Below are 15,056 nucleotides of genomic sequence, written 5' to 3'. Positions count from 1 at the left end.
TATCTACATTTAAAAAATACAAATACATGCAACAAAATCTACTCAGTTGCCTTACTGAAACCACACAATAGGATTTTTAAAAAAGTATGATGCAAATTAATTTACAAAGTCCATTTTTTCTGTTTGAACTAATCAGAATTTACAAAGTCCATAATTTTCTGTTGGAACTAATCAGCACAATTCAAAGTTCAAAGCAGTGACTTATACTGCATTAAGCTAAGGCTTAAGATTCCTTGTTCCTTTTAGATTTATCTATTTATTCATGTGCTTGCATTCGGTTATGAATTAGACATGGATCTGGTTTGATTCTTAAAGAAAAATGTTAGTAACAAATAATTCTGAAAATGCTCTGCAGTTATAAAGCAAGCTATTCAAAATCAAAAGTCTTACAAGTTTCTTTCCAATTAATGTATGTTGTTTCATTTTATAGGAAATTATTTTCATTTTCATCTGGTACTTAACTTACAAAAGTATACTTCACTTCATGAAAAGATCTTTCCAGTATGACAGTAATTAACACAAGAATTTTCTAATTTAAACAAGTCAAATGGAAAAACTCTTTTGGGACATATTAAAAAATGAACATATCAACAAACTTGGGAGTTATTGCTTCATACATATAAATATGTATCTTAACCCAAAGGTATATGAAGCTTAGAGATTTGTCAGTATATTGCATATTACACTTGATTTGTAGAAAAAAAATAAAAATGTTTATCTGTCACTTTAGTAAACAAATACGACGGTTCCAAATGTGCTAAATAGTAACATTCTATTAGTTAGTCAGTGCTGACTTACCCACAATTGAACAGCAAGTTTTCTCCTTGGAAAAGATTTCTCATCCCAACAGGACTTTCTACCTTAAATTGTTTTATTAATGACTGCTTCAGAAATATTTAAAGTGGAAACCACATTAAAATACAAGTGTTTCAGCTTCTACAGTCAGAGTGACCAAAGGATATCACAATTTTTCATTTAATTCAAATTCACTTACATTTATAAACATGTACTTAGCATATCCACATCCCAGGAGCCAGGGACGAAACAATAAAACAGACAAGTCCTACCCTGTCATCAGGCAATGTGCTTTATTAACAGAGAATAAATTCAGTACTAAAATATCCTTGCAAGGATTACACAAATCGGGGAATGCAAATATTCCCATTCTTAAAAGGAAACCAAAGATGACTACATTAAGATGCTTTTCTAAAGTCACTGGTGAGGTGTGGTGAACCTACCTCACAAAGCAAAAAACGGTGATAGGGTTACAAAGACATTTCTAGCTAAGATATCTGAAGGCACAGAACATTTTAAAAATCTCTGATCATCCTAAGAATTTAACTGTAGTTCCTGCAAATGTTAACAATCAGTATCATATCATTAGCTACATGATTTCTTATGGTTTGATGAACAAAAGTAGAGGAATTAAAAACAACTATCTTAAAAGATGAGGTAAAATGATCATTTGAAGCTGCGTGGCAGCTCATATTCAGCCACATTTCTTATCTGTTTACTCTGACTGACCTTTTTTTGTTGGTAAGGGGGACTAGGCAAAGTTGAAATGAAAGGTTTGTGAGGCAGAGTACATATTCAACTATACTATCTGTTTACTTTGGCTGACCTTTTTTTAAGGGGAAGGGGAAGAAAGAGAAGTATCTGCCTGTGGAAATCTCTGTGCTAATAAACATAAGGATCAAAAAAGCCCATCAGCCACACCAAAGTTAAGACACTTACTAGATAAGGGCAAATCCCATGAGAGTATCTGTGACAAAAGGTATTTCTGCATCCTCTGCTTTAAGATTTTAAGTTTACTACAATCCAATTAAAGATCATTTTCCCACTTAACACAATATAATAAAGCTAGTCATCTTATTCTACAATTAAACTAATACCATTAAGTAATAACATTAACTAGAAGGTATTTTAGGGTCTTATTTTGCATGAGTAAATACAAGTTTGCTTTTTTCTCAAATGTTTTTATTTTGAAAATTATCAACCCACAGTAAACCTCAAAGAATAAAATGAACACCCATATGTCCTTTGTCTAGTTTACCAACTGTTAAAATTTTGCCACATTTGTTTTATCTTTCTCTCTTTACACATATGATATGAAGGAATATTTTTGCTGAACCATTTAAAAATAAACTGCAGACATCATAATTTGTCTTTGTCATTTTGCTGGTTTTCAGCAACTTTGATCAGAAATATAAGAACATATTTACAGTGACATGACAACAAGTACAAAGTCTGAAGAATATATATGGGAATAAAAAATAAAATTCTGAATGCCAGATATGGGCCAGGCTCTATGGGAACAGCCTTGCATATATTGATATTTAAATCTCATAGCAGTACATCTTACGACTGAGGAAACAAAGGCTCAGGGAGGTTAAGTCACTTTGTAAGAGATTAATGTAACTAAATTACATTAATTATATATTAATATACAACTAAAGTATAATATAGCTAGTAATGGCAAATTCAGGATTTTAAGCTGTATCTCTTTTCCTATTACATCACGCTGCCTCCTTATGAAATAATTTTTTCAACAAATGTATGTAGGTAATACATAATAATTTAGGGGAAAATTTCTAAATAGGTTGAAATGAAGTGGTTACCTGGTAACAGGTTTTTTTTGTTTGTTTTTTTCAAAACAGGGTCTCACTCTGTTGCCCAGGCAGGAGTACAATGGTGCAAACATGGCTCACTGCAGCTTCCATCTCCTGGGCTCAAGGGATCCTCCTGCCTCAGCACCCAAGTAGCTGAGATCACAGGTGTATGCCACCATACCTGGCTAATGTTTTAATTTTGTAGAGGTGGGGTCTCACCATGTTGTCCAGGCTGGTCTCGAATTCCTGGGCTCAAGAAATTTCCCCGCCTTGGCCTCCCAAAGTGCTAGGAATACAGGCATAAGCCACTGTGCCCAGCCCCTCTGGTAATAGATTTGAATCAAATGCCCAGACATATTCAACTTTGTATGGTGACCACTGTCCTGGTTCACGCTGCACCATATTCACTAGGTTCACTCTCCTACTTCACCTTCACAGTGCAATGAAAATTCCTATTCACAAAGCTCCTCAGTGGCTGTAAGCAATATAATTACGTTACTAATGTAATGCTAGGTAAGGCATGAATGATTAATATCTAACTCTCCCTAAAGTACTTACATTTAAAAATGGGAAACGTTATTACTACTAGTATTCTCATTTAAAACATCTGCTATTTTTTTGAGCTCTTATTATGTGCCAGAGTATTTACAGATACTACTTCATTTAATCCTCTGAACATCCCAGCAAGGTAGATCACAGTATCATTTCCCATATTTCACAACTAGTAAACACAGAAGTCAGCTTTTCACTTCAAGTATGACTCACTCAAAGGTCTACATGCTCACCCCACTACATAATAGATGTCTCATCTATAGAACGTTCCTAAGTATCTCCAAAGAACAGGGATGTGGAAGGACAAAGTTGATTCTAGATAACTTCCTATCCCCAATTCGTACTTTTCTTTCACCTCCAAGGAGCAGAGGATAACAAAAGGCTAGATGGGGCTGCTTGCTCTTGCTGCTGTAAAATAAAATTACCTCACTCTTGAAGACTAGAGTGCTGAAACGGCCTCAAGCTCAAGGAGACAGCCTTCTGTCACCATCCATTCTAGCCTTAATAATGACAAAAGTAGCAAACACTTACATAGTACTTACTATGTGCCAGCATTTGTGTATATTAGCTCGTCTAACCATCACAACAATCCCATGTGGTGGGTACTACTAGCATCTCCATTTATAGGGATGGGGAAACTGAGCCATCAAGTTTTAAAATAACTTGCTCAAGTTTATACGGCTAGTAGAAGGCAGTCTGGCTCCAAGGTCTGTGGTCCTACTATGTTACCTGGGAATGTGCCAACCCATAATTACTCCATTGAATATATATCTTCCAGTACTCCCTATTTACATTTGTGACTACATATGTCCCACGATACCAACAAAACTGACAGGCTTAGGGTTCTCCTAGGTGTGTTAGTACTTGTCTCCAAGCCTTCATTTTTATCATTTCCTCAAAAAGACATTCCAAACTGTCTATTACAATGGCTGACAGATAAGAGACATTCTGTAAATATGCCTGAATTTTAAAGCAGAGTACAGTTGTACAATTTTGTCACCAAAAAGTAGCTTAACAGTTGAGTTGGAAACATTAATGTTGCTGACATAGGCAGAGAGAGACTCACATCACGCAAACTGTGGCTGAAGAGAGTCTGACAACACTGAAATTAAAATTCACTTTACATTTTCCTTGCCCCCAAATCCATATGTCTAAAAAAATTAAGTGCTTGGTTTGGCTTATTATTATCAAAGGCCATTAAGACCACTGATAAAAAAGTTTTAAAGGTTATAATATTTATAAAAGTATCATGAAACTGGAGTGTTACTCTGAGGCTAAACTGTCATTTTAGCTTTATCAATTAAAATCTTCAAATATCTGAGAATTTGCTACAATGTGGAAGACATGGAATGCTGCTCTTTCTAATGAAAAAAACCATGAATTATAACAGCATTTACTTTTGTTTGGTTGTCACACGTACCTGGTTTGCTGACTTCTGTTTATGAAATGATCTACTTGGTATGAAACCAAAAACAAGCATTCACAACTCAAATAATGCTTATGCACGGTTGGCACAACAAATGTGGCTTGGCAGGAAGAGAAGTTAATTAACTTAAGGGACAGTATATAGGAAAAAGATAATATGCTAAAATCTATGATGATAACATTCATGGAAGAATAGAAATAATCTACTATGAAACATTTTAACTTTAGTATTATCTTGAGTGAAGTTTACAAAGAATCAAGATGTATTTTGATAGACTATACTGTCCACCAGCTGAAGGGAGTTCTGATATTCTTCATAAAAGTTGAAGTTTTTATTTAACATAAACCATACTAAATAATTTCCAATGCTATGTTATATATCACTTCTTAGATCTTTATTAGTTATTCTGTGAAATGTAATGAGCTACTATAGACGTAAAGGTCTTAAAGCATCTATTATATTTGGTAAATAGCAACATAAAATAGAAATATGAAACTTACATTTTCTAAAATATCCACCATATCATCAGTTTTGATATAACACCCACCATATAAACAATTTTTAAATTAAATTTGAAAAATTTACAAACCTAAATATAACAATGGGCAACTAATTAAAAACTTATATTTAAAAAGCTTGTGTTACAAATATTAGCCATCCAGAGAATCTAAAGGTAGTATCTGTACAGTTATCAGTCCTAAAAATTAAACGGGTTACTGCTGGTCTTATATCTGAAATCTTTTTCTTCTTAAAATGGTTTTCTGACACTAAAAATATCATCAATCCAATCAGATTTAAAATTCTTCAGAGGATAAATTTAACTCATATCACATGGAGTAAAAATCCACCAAAAACGCACCTTTTCTGACCTTTCCAATCAGTGATCACCACATTCAAATAATGAGACTAGACTCACACAGGCATTAGAATGATTAAAGTCTTATTCTTGACAGGTGTTGAGAATTACAAATATACATACATGTAATACAGTCAAAAGTGAAGGGTTTTCAAATGATTTTGGCTTCCTTTTCTATTTATTTTCCTTGTTACAAGAAAGTCTTCAATAATCCTATATTGGAATATGCAATCACTAGCCTCCAGTTACATTTAGTATGGAGGTGAAACAGTAATTTAGTAGCTACAACGTATGTTAAAATTAAAATTGTATTTCTAAAAAAAATGATGTTGCTTCTATATACTGCCTGTGAAGCAATGCTCCACTTCGTACTGGGAAAATGTTTACCAATTTTTCAAGAAAAAGGAGAATTCCAGGTTTTTGGCTTGTTTGAATAGGGATAAGGTTCCCATTAACTGAGATAAATAACACAGATAAACAAGCAAAGAAGGAGTTCAGTGTGAGATTCCTGCTTGGACACTCAGGTGCCTGTGTCCAGAAACAGCTGAATATGCAGGCCTAAGGCTCTCAAGAAAGGCCAGACCTGACACAGAGGCTGGAAATTATCATCTAGAATGGGCATGTAAAAAAACTTCTAAACCAAAGGAAGACGATCAAGTTTAAGGGGAAGAGCAGGAGACTGATTCTATGATGAACCCTAAGAAGGAAGGGTCAGAGGAGAGTAAGAAAAACAAATAAATGAAAAAGAACATGGAATCCCTAGGATAAGGAGTTTCCAGAAGGGAAGGTACGATCGACAGTGTAAAACAGAAAAAGGTTCAGCATGACAAATGCTGACAAGTGGACTGGATTTGGTTGTACAGAGGTCGCTAGTGGCTTTTGCCAGAGCAATTTCAGTAAAGAAGGAGGGACTGAAGCCAGTTGTGCCATTAGGAAGAACCATAAGTGCCTATGCCTATAAGCTTTCAAAGGTCTACAAAAATGCCTGAGAGCTGAACATTTAAATTAAACTTTTAAAATAATTAAATTTAAAATTAATAAATTAACATCACTAATTGATAAACCCGGCACTCAGAAACATTTCATTCCACTTGGAAACAATTTCTAGGTTAGGGTTGTTTCTTTTTTACTTCACATGAATTCCTTAGCAAGCATAATGATTGCCAAGAAATCATAATCAATCATAAGTGAGCTACTCAATCCAAATCACTTCAAAAGCAAAAGCCACAAATCTTTTCAAAATAATTAACCCTATTTAATCAGTGATGTGGATCCATTTTAAAGGTTCAAGTGATCCGGAGTAAGACTTCCAACACAGAGTACCCTGGGACAGTGAAGACCTTAAAACGGCCCTGGTGAATGGAAGTTTATGGGGACACTAAAAGCTCGGCTAAGAAAAAAAGAGAGATGTAAGAGAGGAGTTAAAGGCAAATGCAGGATGAAGGAAAATGTTATAGGCTGAGGAAAAAGTCACTAGAGAGTTGGAGACTAAAGATATAGAGAGATATGGGGGGAGAAGAGGTCGCTTCACGGCGTAAAGTCCTGAAGAAAACAAGTATGAGGGATCAACAGCACGCATGTCTAAGGGTTCTAAATAACAGGAGGAATGAAGAGGTACAGATCTAGAGAAAATCAGCAGGCCTAGCTTAGAAATTAAGATAATTTGTGCTTGAGTCCCACAATTATTATTATTATTATTTTAAATGTAAGATCTTTTGCTGAATGTGAGGGAATAGGGTTGGAAAGATGGCTTTAGAAGAGAGGCAAAGGGCCAGGTGCAGTGGCTCACGCCTATAATCCCAGCACTTTGTGAGGCTGTGGTGGGCAGATCACTTGAGGTCAGGAGTTCGAGACCAGCCTGGCCAACATGGTAAAACCCCATCTCTACTAAACATACAAAGATTAGCTGGGTGTGGTGGTATGTGCCTGTAGTCCCAGATAGTCAGGAGGCTAAGGTGGGAGAATCGCTTGAACCCTGGAGGTAGAGGTTACAATGAGCCAAGATCGCACAACTGTACTGCAGCCTGGGTGAAAGAGCGAGACTGTCTAAAAAAAAAAAAAAAAAAAAAGAAGAAGAAGAAGAGAGGGAAAAGCAGTTAAGAATTATCACAGTATTTTCAAGAATGTCTTCTCATATAATTCTTGTAATCACCCTGTGAGCTTGTGAGCACAGATATCACTAGTTGCAATATTACATATTAATAAAAGAAATCTGGACTCTAAGTTATGCAGGATCATTGCTTTCAAATATCTTTTTAACTTTATGTTTAACTTATGTTAAAGATCTCCTATTATTGAACTATAAATCTCAATTTTTCCAAGTGCTTACAAATATAGCTACAACACCTTTCATCTGGTCTCAGGACCATGACCTAAGTCACGTCCCTCCCCAGGGGCACTAAATATCTATCCCCCACTCCCTGTCCTTGCTCAGGACTCAGCACTTAACAGTGGAGAGAAAAGTAAGACTCAGAGTCAAAAACTATGATGATTCTGAGCATCGTTTGATACTCCCAAGATTTTCAGAAATGTAGTTCACATCCAGTCTTAACAAACATTCCTGAGACAAACTTACATCTACAAAAGCAAGGCATTTTCCCACAGGGTATTTAGGGGTACTTAAATACATAAAACAGGGAGTGGTCAGTCAGTAGGATTAAGATCATAATGACAATTCTGAGAAGAAAGTCTCAGTAGTCATTAGATTTTTCTCTTTAATCAGAAACAAAGCAATGAAATGGATTTAAGATGTCCCAATTAAAACTGTTAAGAATACCAAATATGAGATCACCAAAAGATTAATGTCTCATCTCAGTTTATGCCTTCTTGCTTCAAATGCCAGAAAGGTGTTCGAACTCCAAGAACTAGATCCTATATGTGGAAATCTTTTTGAACCCGTGAGTGACAATATGTAAGAGAAGATTCCACGTTCTCTCTTCATCCTGCTTAATCTATCTGGTGGATCTGACATTACTGGCCATTCACACCTTGTTGAAAGCCCCTCCTCCCACAGCTTCTGTGACTATTGCATGCTCTAAGGTTGCCTCCTGTTCCTGCTGGACTGCTCCTTCCTGCTTTCCAACATTAATTCCCTCCTGGAGGCTTATTCATTCTTATGGACTGAATTATCAGTAAGCTAATGGTGTCCAAATCTACACGCACAGCGTTAACCTCCAGCCAATGATCTAGCTCCACAGTTCCAGTTTCTTCCTTTCTGTTGTGTTGCCATTCGTTGGTTCCCAAGCTGAAAACTCTATAATTATTTTATATAGAATACTAAAAACAAACAAACAAAAGCCTGGTTACAGTACACTTTTGAGAGCTGGGAGCCTCCATGTGATTACGCTTCCCAGCTATCTGCCTGCTTATATTGAATGAATCAAGAAAACCAAGTTAAGGCATGAAATACATCTCAAGGCATTGTTGTAATTTATTCTATTAGAAGTACATTTTATACAAACAAAGTTACATAGACTGGGCCATATCTAATATGGACTCAGAATTGAGGAGAGAGGAGATTTGGGTAGTCTAGGCAATGAGGCCGTGTAAATCCAAAACTGTTACTGTATTCTTACAAAAACCAATACAGAACAACAAAGAGAACAAATAAAACTACACAAACCTCAGGTCTTCCACACATCCAAACTTCAAATTAACTGTAAGAAGAAAAATCAAAACAGAATCCCTATGAGCTCTCTTCCTTGTTCCAGCTGCAAGCCTGTGTGAATGGCAAGGACAGTTTGGGGAACACTGAGTGGTACAGAGAGGGCAGGAGCTAGGATTAGGTCTAACGCTGACCTAAAACCATCATGAGAAAGAGAAAGTGCATCCTATGAGTGAAAATACTGGAAAAAGGCATATACAGATTTTAAAGTACACTGGATACAGGGAGGTGATCTTGGAAAGTTGATAGTTTAGGGGCGAAAGATAATTAAAAGGAAGGAAAGGTGCCAACCTCAAACCATCAACCTTGTCCATAGATACAAAGAGACAAAAAAGTCTTTCTTTATTTTTAAAAACACACACATACACAAATAAATGGTTACAAGAATTCCAACAATTCATCTGACAAAAACTTTCCTCAAAAAAAAAAAACAAACAAACAAAAAAAAACAACAGTGAAGTAGAAAACCGTAACATATTCTAAACTGAATCAAATATCTTCAAGCAAGCATTTAGGGACATGGAAGAAAAAACACAACAAAACCCTTGATCAGGAACTCAAAAACAAAGAAAAGAAGTGGACAAAAACAGAAAGAACTGAAACAGACCTGACTGAACTTAAGAAAGAAACACAAGAAAAAAGGCAAAATCATTTCACAAATAAACACAGAATTACATTGGGGCCCAAGAAGAGCAGATTCACACAAAAACATAATAAGGGCATTGAGGACAACAGAAAAACAACCAAAAGAATGAAAATGAGATAAAGAAATAAAGAAGGAAAATGTATCAGACAGAAAGTACCTGATAGAGAAGACAGGTAAAGGAGAGTCCTTTTATACATAATGGAAGTTCCACAGACAATAAAACAATTAAGTAGAACTATTATTTAAAATTATAATCCAAAAAACTTTCTGGGAATAAAAGAAGACCCGAATCTATATACTTACAGAGCTCACTGAGCCTGTAGCAAGAAAAACTGAAATGCAACAAGAGTTCTTCTTCCCCAGGGTCTCGAGGAGGAGGGAAAGGGTTGATGGTTGGGGTGGGGGTGGTGCCAAACAACTTACAAGTACAAGAGAGTTAGACTGGCATCAGAATTCTCAAAAATGACATAGAAAGCAAGGTAAAAACATAGTAGCATTGTCAAAAACCTCAAAGAAAGAAATGTAAATCAAGCAGTTTATATTCAGCTAAACTATCCTCCAAGTAGGAAAGCTACAGAAAAATAGTTTTAAACATACGGGAGTTCGTGAGAATTCTATGCCCATCAGTCCCTCTTGAGAAATCTATGGCATTTCCTCAAGATAAACTGTATCAGATAATGGGAGAAACTTAGGAATAAAAAATTGATAATGAGCACTTAATATATTTAATTATACATTTAAGACTAAAACAAAGGTAGAAACTAAGTAAAAATATATCATACGATATGTGCTATATGTTACATGTTGCATGTTCTAACAAAGCATAAATGAAACAAAATTGATGGAAAAGGGAAAAATAAAAAGCGAAAGTAGAACAAGTTCACTGGTTATTATATAAGAAATAGGTGGGATTTCACAAAAATATAATGAAAAACTCACAACCAGGCAATAAATGGTTAATTTTTTTAAGAAAACTTATGAAGGCATTTAAAAAGTTGTAACACCAAAGGCAACCACTAAAACACATAAAAACTTACCTAAATGTCAAAAAAATTTTAAGTCAAAGAAAAAAAACACAACAAAAAAACACATCACACACAGAAACATAGCAAGTAAAATACAAATAATAATAACATAAAATATGACACATTCGATGCTAAACATTTTTATCAAGAAATATGAAAGAGTTAAACTTACATATTCTAATGAAAAGACTATTTGTTCACTAAGCGAGATCCTAATATATGCTCTATACAAAAACATACCTAGAACAAAATGGTTCAACAAAATTGTTTAAAGATAAAGGTACGGGGGTCCAACATACGCAAATCAATAAACGTAACCCATCACATAAACAGAACCAATGACAAAAACCCCATGATTATCTCAATAGATGCACAAAAGGCTTTCGACAAAATTCAACACCCTTCATGCTAAAAACTCTCAATAAACTAGGTATTGAAGGAACGTATCTCAAAATAATAAGAGCTACTTATGACAAACCCACAGCCAATATCATACTGAATGGGCAAGAGCTGGAACCATTCCCTTTGAAACCGGCACAAGACAAGGATGCCCTCTCTCTCACCTCTCCTATTCAACATAGTATTGGAAGTTCTGGCCAGGGCAATCAGGCAAGAGAAAGGAACAAACGGTATTCAAATAGGAAGAGAGGAAGTCAAATCGTCTGTGTTTGCAGATGACATGACTGTATATTTAAGAAAGCCCCATCGTCTCAGCCCAAAATCTCCTTAAGCTGGTAAGCAACTTCAGCAAAGTCTCAGGAGACAAAATCAATGTGCAAAAATCACAAGCATTCCTATGCACCAATAATAGACAAAAAGAGAGTCAAATCATGAGTGAACTCTCATTCACAAATGCAACAAAGGGAATAAAATACCTAGGAATCCAACTTACAAGGGATGTGAAGGACCTCTTCAAGGAGAACTACAAACCACTGCTCAAGGAAGTAAGGAGGACACAAACAAATGGAAAAACAATCCATGCTCATGGATAGGAAGAACCAATATCATGAAAATGGCCATACCACCCAAAGTAATTTATAGATTCAATGCTATCCCCATCAAGCTACCATTGACTTTCTTAACAGAATTAGAAAAAAACTACTTTAAATTTCATATGGAACCAAAAAAGAGCCCATAAAGCCAAGACACTCCTACAAAGCTGGAGGCATCATGCTACCTGACTTCAAAGAATACTACAAGACTACAGTAATCAAAACAACATGGTACTGGTACCAAAACAGATATATAGACCAATGGAACAGAACAGAGGCCTCAGAAATAACGCCACACATGTACAACCATCTGCTCTTTGACAAACCTGACAAAAACAAGCAATGGGGGGAGGTTTCCCTATTTAATAATTGGTTTTGGAAAAACTGGTTAGCCATATGCAGAAAACTGAAACTGGACCCCTTCCTTACACCTTACACAAAAATTAACTCAAGATGGATTAAAGACTTAAATGTAAAACCCAAAACCATAAAAACCCTAGAAGAAAACCTAGGCAATACCATTCAGGACATAGGCATGGGCAAAGACTTCATGACTAAAACACCAAAAGCAATGGCAACAAAAGCCAAAATTAACAAATGGGATCTAATTAAACTAAAGAGCTTCTGTACAGCAAAACAAACTATCATCAGAGTGAACAGGCAACCTACAGAATGGGAGAAAATTTTTGCAATCTATCCATCTCACAAAGGGCTAATATCCAGAATCAACAAGAAATAAACAACCCCATCAAAAAGTGGGTGAAGGATATGAACAGACACTTCTCAAAAGAAGATATTAATGTGGCCAACAAACATATGAAAAAAAGCTCACCATCACTGGTCATTAGAGAAACACAAATCAAAACCACAATGAGATACCACCTCGCAACGGTTAGAATGGTGATCATTAAAAAGTCAAGAAATAACAGATGCTAGAGAGGATATGGAGAAATACGAAGGCTTTTACACTGTTGGTGCGAGTGTAAATTAGTTCAACCACTGTGGAAGACAGTGTGGTGATTCCTCAAGGATCTAGAACCAGAAATACCATTTGACTCAGCAATCCCATTACTAGGTATATACCCAAAGGATTATAAATCATTCTACAATAAAGACACATGCACACATATGTTTATTGCAGCACTGTTCACAATAGCAAAGACTTGGAACCAACCCAAATGCCCATCAATGATAGACTGAATAAGGAAAATGTGGCACATATACACCATGGAACACCATACAGCCATAAAAAATGATGAGTTCAAGTCCTTTGCAGGGGCATGGATGAAGCTGGAAACCATCATTCTCAGCAAACTAACACAGGAACAGAAAACCAAATACTGCATGTTCTCACTCATAAGTGGGAGGTGAACAATGAGATCACATCGACACAGGGAGGGGAACATCACATATTGGGGCCTTTCGGGGGGTGGGGGACTAGAGGAGGGATAGTATTAGGAGAAATACCTAATGTAGATGACTGGTTGATAGGTGCAGAAAACCACCATAGCACATATATACCTATGTTAACAAACCTGCACGTTCTGCACATGCATCCCAGAACTTAAAGTATAATAAAAAAAATTTAATAAAAGAATTGAAAATATGATAAAACAAAAAAAAGGTATGGGGAAAAGTATATCTGGAAAGTAAACAGTATGAAAGCGAGAGCAATGATTCTGATATGAGACAAGGCATAACTGAAACAAAAAGCATTAACTGTGACAAAGAAGGATATTCTTTAATGCTAAAAGTCTCAATTCACCATAATATCTACATACCAGAAACACAGCATCTGTTTCTATAAAATCAAAACTACAAAAGATGCAGGGAGATATAGAAGCCTGCTAATGATAGGAGATTTTAACATACCACTCTCAGTAACATACCATTCTCAGACTAAGTGGACCAATAATAAGAAAGGATACAGAAGGCCTAAATAACATAATCTATAAGCTTATGATTATATACTGAACTTTACAGCCTGAAAATGGAGAATATACATTCTTCTCAACGGCAAATGAAACATTCGCAAAAACTGATCATTTATTAGGTTCCACCTCTCCCAAATTTCAGTATGTTCCATAAAACAGAATGACTACAATAGTATCCTCTGATTTTAATGCAATAAAACTAGAAATTATTAACAAATTTTTTTAAGTTAAAAGGCATTTTCATATGGAAACGAAATAATTTCCTATTATACAACTCTTAGAAGAAAAGGCAAGTGTAAACGGAACTTACAAATTTTTTTAAATGATAATGAAAACATTATATATCAGAATCTATGGGCTATAGTTTGAATAATAACCAGAAAAAAAATTTATAGCCTTAAACACTTTATTAACAAAATGAAAGAATAAAAATAAATTCCCATCTCAAGAAGCTGAAAAAAAGAACAAAAAGAAAGTACCAAAAAGGAAATAATAAAAATAAAAGCAGTGATTAATAATTTTAAAAAAGTAATTCTTTTTTTTTCTTTTTTGAGACAAGAGTTTTGCTCTTGCTGCCCAGGCTAGAGTGCAATGGCACGATCTCGGCTCACTGCAACCTCTGCCACCTGGGTTCAAGCAATTCTCCTGCCTCAGCCTCCCCAGTAGCAGGGATTACAGGCATGTGCCACCATGCCCAGCTAATTTTGTATTTTTAGTAGAGACGGGGTTTTGCCATGTTGGTCAGGCTGGTCTTGAACTCCTGACCTCAAGTGATCCACCCGCCTCAGCCTCCCAAAGTTCTGGGATTACAGGCATGAGCCACTGCACCCAGCTGAAAAAAGTAGTTCTAATTAATAAATTAAAATTCTGCCTGCTGAAGAAAAATAACAAAATAAACATACCACTAGATATTCAAAGAACTCAGAAAGACACAAAATCAGAAATAACAAGAGTAAAACAACCAGTGAAAGAGAAGAAATCCTACAACATTCCTTTACAGACTTTTTTTTTTTTTTGAGGCAAAGTTTCACTCTGTCACCCAGGCTGGAGTGCAGTGGCATGATTTTAGCTCAATGCAATCTCCGCCTCCTGGGTTCAAGCAATTCCACCTCAGCCTCCCAAGTAGCTGGGATTACAGGCACCTGCCATCATGCCTGGCTAATTTTTCTATTTTTAGTAGAGACAGGTTTCACCATGTTGGCCAGGCTGGTCTCGAACCCTTAACCTCAGGTGATCTGCCCACCTCGGCCTCCCAAAGTGCTGGGAATACAGGCATGAGCCACTGTGTTCACCCACTTTACAGACTCCTTTACAAATAAATTTGAAAACCTAAAAGCAAGGGACAATTTCCA

At 35.8% G+C, this 15,056-nt stretch overlaps 1 protein-coding gene across 8 annotated transcripts in view; it reads right to left on the bottom strand.

Moving 5' to 3' along the window:
• Nucleotides 1-15,056, bottom strand: part of PEX7 (peroxisomal biogenesis factor 7) — a 93,718-nt gene that overhangs the window by 27,000 nt on the left and 51,662 nt on the right. The window lies entirely within an intron of this gene.

This window comes from Symphalangus syndactylus, chromosome 2, assembly GCF_028878055.3.
Source record: "Symphalangus syndactylus isolate Jambi chromosome 2, NHGRI_mSymSyn1-v2.1_pri, whole genome shotgun sequence".
NCBI classification, from domain to species: domain Eukaryota; kingdom Metazoa; phylum Chordata; class Mammalia; order Primates; family Hylobatidae; genus Symphalangus; species Symphalangus syndactylus.
This window is presented reverse-complemented; position numbering and strand designations above follow the sequence as displayed.